Source organism: Astatotilapia calliptera, chromosome 6 (assembly GCF_900246225.1).
Source record: "Astatotilapia calliptera chromosome 6, fAstCal1.2, whole genome shotgun sequence".
Lineage (NCBI taxonomy): Eukaryota > Metazoa > Chordata > Actinopteri > Cichliformes > Cichlidae > Astatotilapia > Astatotilapia calliptera.
This window is the reverse complement of record NC_039307.1, coordinates 29,101,609-29,112,491: the sequence shown is the minus strand read 5'-3', so window position 1 is coordinate 29,112,491 and position 10,883 is coordinate 29,101,609. Positions and strand designations below refer to the sequence as shown.

Here is a 10,883-nt window from a genome sequence, read left to right as displayed (position 1 = left end):
TAATGAGTCTGTCATCTCTCAGTTTCTTGGTATCTGCAGATGAGACCGAGACCAATCAATGACAGCGTGAGACAATACATACAGACAGACAGCCGTTCACATTCGCACCGACACCTCGGGGCAGTTTATAGTCCAGTTAATCTAACTACAGTCAGCTGACTTCAGTTTGTTTGGAGGGAGAAGTAAAAGCTGTTGAGCGGTCTGCAACTTTTGAGCAGTGAATAAATTAATATTCATTTACATTTTATTGCACAAAAGGAGGCAAAATCAGGACGGAAGCAACTGTCCACTACTGATAAAACAACAATAACTCTCCGCACTGTGCAAACACAGCATGCTAATGGTAAACCCTATAAAACTGTGTGCTGCTGGAGGCTGCACAGCCAAACACTCCATTTCTACCTGTAAGGATGAATATAATGTGAACATACAGCAGCATGGAAACAGTACCTCCTCCTGAAAGAAGAAGACTCATTTCTGTTACAAAGACTCTGCGATCAGTGGCTTCATGTTGATATTTATCTATAAACATATTATTTTTTCTGTTGTTGTTAACATTTGATGATGCATAACTCTAGCTATATTTTTCTCCCAGAATTATTTCCTCTTATTTACCAATGGGCTGTGTATGAGGGCAGTGAGACAGTGGTGAGTTGTGGTGACGGATGGGTTCCAGGTGGGGGTGGGATTACATCAGGGATCAGCTCTGAGTCACTTCCTGTTTGCAGACAGACAGACAGGTTGGCAGATGAGGCCAGGCAGGAGTCTCTGTGGACTTTGAAGTTTGCAGACAACGTGATCTGTAGTGTGAATAGGGAGCAGGTGGAAGAGAGTCTGGAGAGGTGGAGGTATGCCCTGAAGAAAAGAGGAAAGAAACTCAGTATGTGAAGACAGAATATATGTGTGTGTGAATGAGAGAGACGCAGGTCTAACAGTATAAACTACAAGCAGTAGAGATAATGAAGGTGGATACGTTAAAACCCTGGGGTCAATCATCCAAAGCAGCAGACAGTGCCCAGGAGAGGTGCAGAAGAGAGTGTAGGCAGGGTGGAGTGAGTGTCAGGGTTTATTTGTGACAGAAGGACAGCAGCGAGAGTGAAAGGCTTACGGGATGGTAGTGAGCCCTGCGATGATGCATGGTCTGGAGATGGTGGCAATGACAAGAAGACAGGAGGCGGAGTAGAAGATGTTAAGATTTTCATTGAGAGTGACCAGAATGGAGAGGAGAGGGACAGTGCATCAGAGGGACATCTTAGGCTGAGTAATTTGGAGACAAAGTTAGAGAGGCAAGGCTGAGATGATTTGGATGTGTACAGAGGAGAGTGGACACATTAGACAAAGGATACTGAAGGTGGAGATACCAGGCAGGAGTAAAAGTGTTTTTTTGGGGCACATTTTCTCCAAATTTGATGTTGTGATAATGTGCGTTCCTCATAAGAACAGACGTGTGCGAGACTATGGCACAAGGTTTAACTTGAACTTACAATTGCAAGATGATGGTGTCCGAAATTCCAAAACAGAAGCTTTCAAATAGTCGTCCACAACCCAGCAGGTAATATCACAGTGACTGTAAATGATACTTCCATCTTTTACTTCGAGTCTTAAGTGTCGAGCAGATAAAGTGGGATTTTAGTAGCTTTGTGTCTGAAAACAAGTGTAACATCCAATAAAAGCACTGATCTCAAACAGCAAAGTTTTGGGCTGAAGATATAATCTGCAGATTTAAGTAAATACTGTCATTATTTTAGCCACAAAGAAACCTGACCTGAAAATCTCCATGACCTGCTAAACTTGTAGAGACAACTAATTATTAAAACTCTGGCCCGGCCCATCTTAGTAGTCAATGTAATCCCATCAGCTTGAGACACATGAATACCTTAAAGGTATTTATAGTCACACTAAGCTCCGGAGGAAAAAAACTTGTTTTTATCACAGAACGCTGTCTCTATAGCTACTGTCATTTCATTAACTCTCCACTGATAGCAGCACCTTCATTCTCTTTGCACAGCACCTTATTTAACCCCGAGGGCCGCTCATCAGTCACAACACTTCCTCAGTAATGATCCCCAATCACTGCAGAGTGGCTTCACAAAACTAGCATAATGCCAAGAAAAAGATTTTAATTGTCCGAGGCAGTAAATGACATTTGGAACAAAAAAAGCTTTTAGACCTTTAAGTTTGGTGTGTGGGTAAAACGACATTACAAAGCTGCTGGAGTCTTAATTAGTTTTTAATTTGGTCAAGGTTATCAGACCAACAGATTTATATTATTGTCTGCTGCTAATTACATTTCATTCATTTTACTGTGCATCTGTACTGCTGCTGTGTCTGTCCGTGATTATTTTTTTGGGTGCCAGCATTTGAAAACCTGATGGAATATGGAGGGTATTACATTTGCAGTGTGTGTCTGCGTGTGTGCGTTAGAGAGAGAGACAGAGAGGAAGAGAGAGAGAGAGGAAGGTGGGGTGAGTCAGTGTGAAAGCCTGTCTATGGAGGTGTCTTTGACTTGTTTGCCTCTGATGTAGATGAGTAGGTGTTACATTAAAGACATTCCCTGCTTCACTCACTCTGTCTCTGAGCTCCACTCAAACATGTCACAACATATTACATCTCTGCCTCTTCTATGTGTGTGTGTGTGTGTGTGTGTGTGTGTGTGTGTGTGTGTGTGTGTGTGTGTGTGTGTGTGTGTGTGTGTGTGTGTGTGTGTGTGTGAAAAACAGAACATGTGAAAGCCTTTTTGCAGCTTGATCTTTAGGGGGAAAAAAATCAGGAAGACACACATGAACAAAGAGAAAAGCATTTTGACAGTTTTTTGCCTGATCATGAGCACATCCAGTGGCCACAGACGAAAAGTGAAGATGCTTCTCCAAAATGACACAGAACATAAAGATTTCAAAAGAATTCAGACCAAAAGTGGAGATAAAAGTGATGATGATGATGGGACTGAGCTGGGAGAGTCGTGTCCTTGGTTGGGTGACTACCTTGAGTCGGGCTGCAATCTTCACCTTTAGTTCAGTAGAAACAGGTGTTTGAGCGTCATGTAGTTAAGTTGCTCTTCTACCTGCACTGGCTCATCACATCCATGCTGCTCACTGTTGTTCACACTGTGCTGCTCCCTCTGGATCTCCAGCTTTGGTAGTCCTTTTCTTCTATTGCTGTTATAGCAATGAGCTACCATGAGTTTGTTGGACAAGTCTTCTGCTTGTTTTCTAGTTCCATGAGTTGCATAAAACCTCTCTCATTGGATCGACTGATATAGCTGCATTTCATTGATGATCTGTCCTTGTCCATATAAGCCTGGTTGCCATCAGTATCCAATCTTTAAGCTGTTTCTGGTTCCAAACTCTGCTTCAGGTCCCAAAGTCAAACGAACACTGCGACATCACTGGGAGTTACAAAGTGTCTAAATTCTTTCATCTTTAATAAAATGATCAGTGTGACTCCTCTGCCAGGTGTAACAATTAAGTTTAATGTCCAGGCATCCATGAAAACAGAATTTATGAAATTTAACGGAGTTTAAAGTTAGCAGGGAGTTAGCTCGCTAGTTTCCACCTAAACATGATATAGCATGTTCTGACTGAGAGATTTCTGAAAAATTAAAACTTACAACTCTGCTATCACTTCCAACATAAACAAAGAACGAAAACTAAACAATAATGACGTTTGTAGGGTTACTGAAATTGGGCTAGCTGGAATATTATGATGTTCTACGTGGTGACTAGCTACAGAGCTAGCATAATATATGGTTAGCATAAATACATTAGCAAAGTGAAGGTGGAAGGTGAACGCTTTTTTCCACTTAATAAAGGTTAACGTGAGGGTTCCCGATGGTTACGGACAAATGCAATCACATGGCAGGATGCTGTAAACAGACCAAACTTCAGTCAGGAGAACAACTGAGATAATCCATCCTCAATACGAGGTTAATCATTAATATACTGCTGCATGGGCTGGGCTGTAGTTTTTAAAAAGTGACCTTTAAAACGTGCTGCCCCAACAGCTGACGTTTACTTTACCAGGTGATATCCAAGCTGGTGTGGTTTTGGTTGTGTGTCTTTCACTCATGTTCACAGAATTTGTTATCCAGTGGTTGCAAACAGCATCACAAAAACATCCGAGTCTTTTAAAATTGTAATTGGCTGTTGAAAGACTCATACATTCGTACAGCTGATTATTGTGGGTGACAGGCAAATTGCAGATTGCAGTTGTTAAAACACACCAAACTACAGAATTGCATTCAAATGTGCACCGCTTCCACCCGAATGAGATATGTCTGGACTACTTGGGAAGCTTGCCTAAAGCTCAATCAGGAGGCAGAATATTTGATTCCTAAAGCCCCAAACACTATTAAGATAATGTGTAGTGACTGCTCAAGGTGGTCTGCCTCATTTCTGCAGACCAGTGCAAATGTGCACAGCTGAAAAGCCATCGCCATCACCATGGCCAAAACGGGCTCTAAATCATGTGATGTGCTCAGAGCTTCAAACAGAACATGTGTACTTGAGCAAATTTAAGTGACATGTTCTCCCTTCTCATGTGGTACTTGCAGAGCAGAGCTAAGTAGGAGTGACAGATTTTTTTAAAAAGGGGGAAAAAGGTACCACCATGGCAGGGATAAGCACAAATGCTAAATATATAGGAGCTTATATTTGATTTCCATGTGAGGGCAATGTTGTTTTTTTCTTTTCTTTTTTTCTTAAAAACTTTTGCAATTTGGGATATGTGAGTTATTTTCTGACTGAAGGTTACATTTTTTTTAAATGCCAACAAACGTCAGTGACATTTTCTGGAATGTTGGGATAATGAACACGAATACGGTTTTGATGCAAGTTCACATCCAGTAGAGCCAAAATGGTTTCTGACTACAAAGCGCCTCCAGTTTTGACATGCAACAGCTGAACTGACATGTATCGTAAGACATATTTACCAGAGTGGGCCACAGCTACATAGATTTTTATTAATTTTAATGTTTTGGAAAGCATCTTTCCCAAAGCCTCGTATCTATGAAACATTTTTGGAGTACATCATACACTTAAATGAGGTTTCTCTTTAGCAGAACAAACATGAATCCTTTTAAAAAATTGCTTTGAGGCCAGATCAACAGTTTTAATTAATGTTTGTATCGTAATGAATATGAATTCATGGGTTGCAGCAATTTTCACTTCTTTATTACAATAAGCTACTGAACACAGAAAACTTCATCAATAATTGGTAAGTCATCTTAGAACTAGAGCAGATGAGCGATTTGTGGTGAAGAGCAGAGTTTGAGTTCAGGTGTATATTTTCTGTGGCTTCAAAAAACTGAGTGAATGGATTTGACTTCTTTCTTCTTATTTCTCTTGCAGCTGGAAGAGGGAGGATTAGTGTGCAAGCGGCCAGAGGAATCCAACGAGTGATGGAGCGGTGGAGAGTGTGCAAGTGGGGGAGTCTTGTTAAGCAGTAGTTAGTTTGTCTTGTTTCCAGGTAAAAAGTGACCTGCTTGAGCCTTGCAAGTAAGAACTGCAACAAATCAAACAGGTTCTTTAGGTGAAATCTGTGAAAACATTCTTCTTGTATTTACAAGATCAGAGTCAAGAATTTTCATTAGCAACCAATTTTCAGCTACAAGCCTACAGGAGACAACTACTGGAGATGTAATTGATTATATTACACTCTTTTTAAAAATGCCATAGTTAATCACACATCAAACATTGTTTTAAATCCTGGGATACTCTAAGCGGTAACTGTCTGTGTTACAGGCGGAGTCTTTCCTGTAAAGGAGACACAGGTCCAATGTTGTGGAGAAGAGAGGAACTCCCCCGCTCTGCTCTGTGTGTGCACCAGTGAGTGGGAGTAAAAGAGTTTCATGCACTCATGAGAGAGGTTCATAGTTTGGGGGGGGGGGGGGGGGGGGGGGCATAAAACAGTTTCACACGTTATTTGCGGTGTTATTGCTGCTATGATGTCATAGCATGGAATGACACACTGGTTGACTAAGACACTGGGAGTTGAGAAAAGTGAATAAAAATAATACAAATGAGAAGATATTTCAGCAAAACTAAATGTTTAGAATGTAAGCTTTGCCACGTTACTGCAAGCTAACCAGTGTAGCCTCCAATAAACTGGTATTTTCATGCAGTCTTTCAAAACCAACATTTATGTACTTTATTTTTTACAACTTGGAAAAAAATAATTTAGCAATGCACCATGTATAGATCCAATATCTGATTTAAAAACTCTAAAAGAAATGATGATATTACATTACATTTAAAAGTCCAGTTTATAGAATGGCACTCGCTGAGCAGCTCTTTCCCCTTTGAAAAGAATCTGTCATTTCTTTCTTTCTCCATCATCATCCTTTTATTTTTCAGTCCTTGGGAAATACAGCAGCTGTACTTAGAGCTCACAGATTTGTGAAAAACTACTGAGAAACCATTTGTGTTGAGCAGTTTGAAAAATTTGTCCATCCATTCATTCTCTTCTGCTTATCAGGGTCACGTGGTGGGAAGGGGTGGGGGGGGGGCTGGAGCCTATCCCAGCTATCATAGGTTGAGATAAAAAATATCACTCTTCTGTGGCTAGCTAGATGCTCATGTACCACAACTGCAATTTTACATGACGCAGCATGAACGCATCGCAGGGATGCGACGAAAAAAGGACGTGCTGAGGGTTTAAGTGGGCCATGGTAGGTCAGGTGAGCAGCATGTATATAAAGCAAACATATCTCATTCAGGAATAAAATGCATTAACCTGCCTATGAGATTTAAATGCTCATTCATATCATTGCTGATACTGACGGAGCCAGTGTGGAGTCCTGTCTTGAAATAAGCGGTCCATTGCTGCTCTCCAACTCTGAAATGTTTCTGTAAAGTCAGCTAGGCTAATAGCAGCTGAGATGAAGTTTTTGTATTTCTATTTCATATTTTGAAGAAGCACCTTCAGCTCAGCACGAAGGGGTTAAATATACAAGCTTGGTCATGGTCATGCGACCGAGGTGATGGTAGCAACATCAGCTTATTAATCAGGCACGTCAGTTAATTATGCAGGAACAGTCAACACACCCTGAGGTAAATGTACAGTAGGCCACAAACCATCTGGAAAAAATAACCACCATGCATGCACCAAATACAAAGAGGAGTTCCTTTTCTGTAAAACAGATGAACACTCAGCTGGTCAACCCTCCAGCACTCGGCTGTCCCTGCATTTCATGTTATTAACCCCCCTCGTGAGTGTTCTTAATTGAACCGTGCTTGCTATCATTCATCCAGTCATCTTTTCAGTGTTCCAGGTTGACACAGCCGAGACGACCTGAGTTGCTGTTGATGTTCATCCGAACAGCAGTCTGCAAGCGTGTAAACTACTGTTAGCCAGTGTAGCAGAACGCTGTTAGACCAGCGTGTGCAAGGCGGAGGACAGTGCAAATCTTCAGTGATGGATGGCAGCTGTAAATCTGGCAGTGGAAACATTTACATGCAAATAATAGCATCTGTCTGCAGGCTACTCACGCATGAGATGCATAAGCACGCAAATCATTATAAAGTATGCAAACACAAGACTACACACAAACAAAGGAGAAAAACCATGGGGAGAGATGTGAAACTACACACACACACGCACACAGCAGAGGTAATGAGATGATGTATGAGAGCTTTTAAGCCCCTGTCCAGAGACTCCTTTACTTCACTCTCCACTGGTCTTTCTTTCCAGCTCTCTGTGTGCATCTCTCTCCCTTTTTTTTTTGTCTCTCGATGATTATTCGGCCCCTCTCTCTCTCTGACTGTTGCTCAAACATGATGTATTTGCTTATACTCGGTTAACGCAAAGAAGATGGACAGAAACTGCTTTTGATCAGTTTAGAATAATAAGGCTGAAAAAGAAAGAAAGCACCCTTTGTCTGTAGTTTTCACATTGCTTTTTTCCCCACTATGATGTTGAATCCGGGAAGAAACTGGTTCCAGGATTACAGCTATGAACTCATTTTATACTGTTTCATAAGTTCGGCCACGATAAGTGAAAACATGTGATGAGGAGAGGTGAAGTTTACCTTTGCTATTCTAGCAATTAAAAAAGGAATGCAGCCACATGTTGGTGTTTGTTTCAAGTCTTGATTTCGGCAATATATCCATTGCTGTCAATTCTTTTCATTTGGAAACAGAAGTGACCAAGACTTCTTGGACGGTCATATTATCCAATTGCTATCCAAGACTTAGAAGCACACTTAGAAATGGAGACAGTGTTGAGAGGTTTATTTACAAAACATGAGAAGAATCTGAGCCAAAGGAGTGCTTAGGGTAACTTCAACAAAGTAATGATTGAAACTGTACGATTCAGCATAGACTGGATGAGATGCACTGGTGGGTGATGAGCTGATGGAGTGCAGTGATCCCAGTGGAGACACACCGGGAGGACTTCACAGGGTTTGCTCACTCACACTCACACCAGAGAAACATGGCAGGAGGCGTGAGAGATGGTGAGAAAAGGGAGGAGAGAAATACACTGGGGGCAACTACCAACCATGTCATGTAATAATGATTAACTTTAAGCCCTGGTACATTCTCTTCTGCTTATCAGGGTCGCGGGGTGGGGAGGGAGGCTGGAGCCAATCCCAACTATCATGGATGAGTTATAAAATGTCACCAAAATGTATTGCTTTATTACGAATTGAGCCATAGAAACTAAACTTGCTTTTGCACTGCGCAGTATACATGTTTATTCTGACAGCCTCAAGTCATCTGAGGAAAGCAGTTCTTGAAACATGGCTTCCTCTATTTTTTTATCCCCCAGGGCTTGTTCCCATCCTTTGAGCTACACGTGATTTAATAAGACATGTCGTGAGCTTATGTGATCGAAATAACTAAAATATCAGATACTTCCGAATTATCAGTAAAAAATATTTTTCTTGGACAAAAGAGATGTGACTTATTCATGTCTCGGCCAGTCATTCAGAGCATTTTAAAGGAGAAAAGAATTCTTCGGTTGAAAGGAAATGTTCAAATATAAAGTCATATTCAGCCTCCGATGAGGTTTACGGTGAATTTGAGAGGTCACGAGCCAACAAGCGAGCTGTGAACCGTGTGTTAGACCACCAGCTTAAACGATTAAAGGCTTTTGATGCGTGAAGACGCTGTGCCTCTCCGCCTTTGGACTGCAAAAAGAATCCCATAAATTTCATATCTTTTGTAATCAATGCTGTTTAGAAGGCATGTGTTGAATGGTTACCTTGGCAATCTCAGTGAATTACCATTTCTTATTCATTTACTTATTCAGCCTGACATTGTGTTCTTTTTAGCTGAGGCTCTGACGTAACCACTTGATGAGCTTTAGCACAGCCGCTGCAGTTATTATCATTTCAATCAAATGATCAACTTGAAAGTTTCTTCTTGTTACATTTATTAAAGAAGTCAATAGAAGCTTTATCGTCTGTACGGTCTGGCACACAGCCACCTGGTGTCAACCCTGTGTCAGTTTCGTTCACACAGGTATGCTCTTCTATTTACAATAGATCGCACAAATTGTTGATACCTCTTTTTCTCAGACTTTCACTAGTCCTAATGTTTTTTTTATCATTTAAAAGCAAGTTAGAACTGTTCGCTGTTGTCATAGCTCATATTTGACTTTTGCTTTCACTGCATGTCTTTGTTGTGGCACCAAAAGCTTCCTTGAGTTTATGAGAAGATCATCCACATTACAGCATTATAGTAGGCGAACACTGCAACTTACCCAAGTGCTTAAACTAACAAGTCGTCCTAAGCACCTTCAGAACTGCCTTAATTGTTCATGACATTGATTCAACAAGGTCTTCCACTCCACTACATCCCCAAGGCACTCTAAGAGAAATCTGGTGACTGTGGAGAACATTTAGAGTGAATTCATTGTTATGTTTTTTTTAGTGTGAGGACTGTCTAAGTCTGCGGAAGTCTGTGTGGGAGTGAGAAGGAGTGGGAACTGAGTATAAACAAAAAGTGAGCCGTTTATTACGGCTGATAAAACATGAATACAAAATAAAGCAAATAGGGGCGTAAACTAAACTAAAACCTAAACTGGAAAAACTAGTCTATGATAACTGTGACAAAAAGGACGTGAACATGATTCAGGGCAGGAGCATTTGAGAAACTATAAGGAAAAACCATGAAGTATGAAGATGACCATAGCCGAATCATGAAGTACCTGAGCTTGACATAACATGGCGGGGGGAAAACAGATGATCTGACAAAGACTGAACGAAAACACACGGACTAAATGCACACATGAGGTGATCAGGGGAAGTGGAAACATATGGGGAAACAGCTGACTGTAATTAACATACAAAACACGTTGAACATGGAAATGCCTGACTCTTCAAAATAAAACAGGAAACATTGAGAGATGTGACAACACAAGAGTGACAATAAGGAACAAACAGATAGGGCTGGGTATCGTCACTGATTTCTAGAATCGATTCGATTCCATTCGATTTGAATGGAGGAAATTTTGCCTCAGACAGTCAGGATCTGATCACTTACATGTCCATATTTTTATATCTATAAAAACAAAGTTGACACTTGTGAGACTTTATCAAAGATGTAAGCATGACGTGTCTGAGGATAAAACACAGAAAAACATGAAGGCGACTTTCCTGGCCTGGGATTTTATAGCAGATGACCTTAAAAATATTCTGCAGTAGATCAAAAGTGAAAGAAAACCACTAATCAACATATGAACATTACCTGATGCTGCTGAAGTGAAGCAGAGCAAAGTTACAGAGGTTTTATTAGAGACACAGCTAAGCGTTTTGCAATTTTTGTATAATTTTAAGAAGTTTACATTTGTTCAGTAGCCTGTTGAACAGCAGAGATGAGGCTCTCTTTTCGAAAGTAAGTGAAAGAAAAAGAAACAGCAGCCGGCAGCGCTGTAAAGAACAGTAG

At 40.8% G+C, this 10,883-nt stretch overlaps 1 long non-coding RNA gene across 1 annotated transcript; it reads left to right on the top strand.

Annotated features, from left to right (window-relative positions):
- The first annotated feature begins 5,300 nt into the window (after positions 1–5,300).
- LOC113023398 (uncharacterized) lies at positions 5,301–5,823 on the top strand. The gene is made up of 3 exons (XR_003272571.1): positions 5,301–5,463; positions 5,564–5,633; positions 5,739–5,823. It is a non-coding gene; the product is annotated as an uncharacterized LOC113023398 (long non-coding RNA).
- Positions 5,824–10,883: the final 5,060 nt, after the last annotated feature.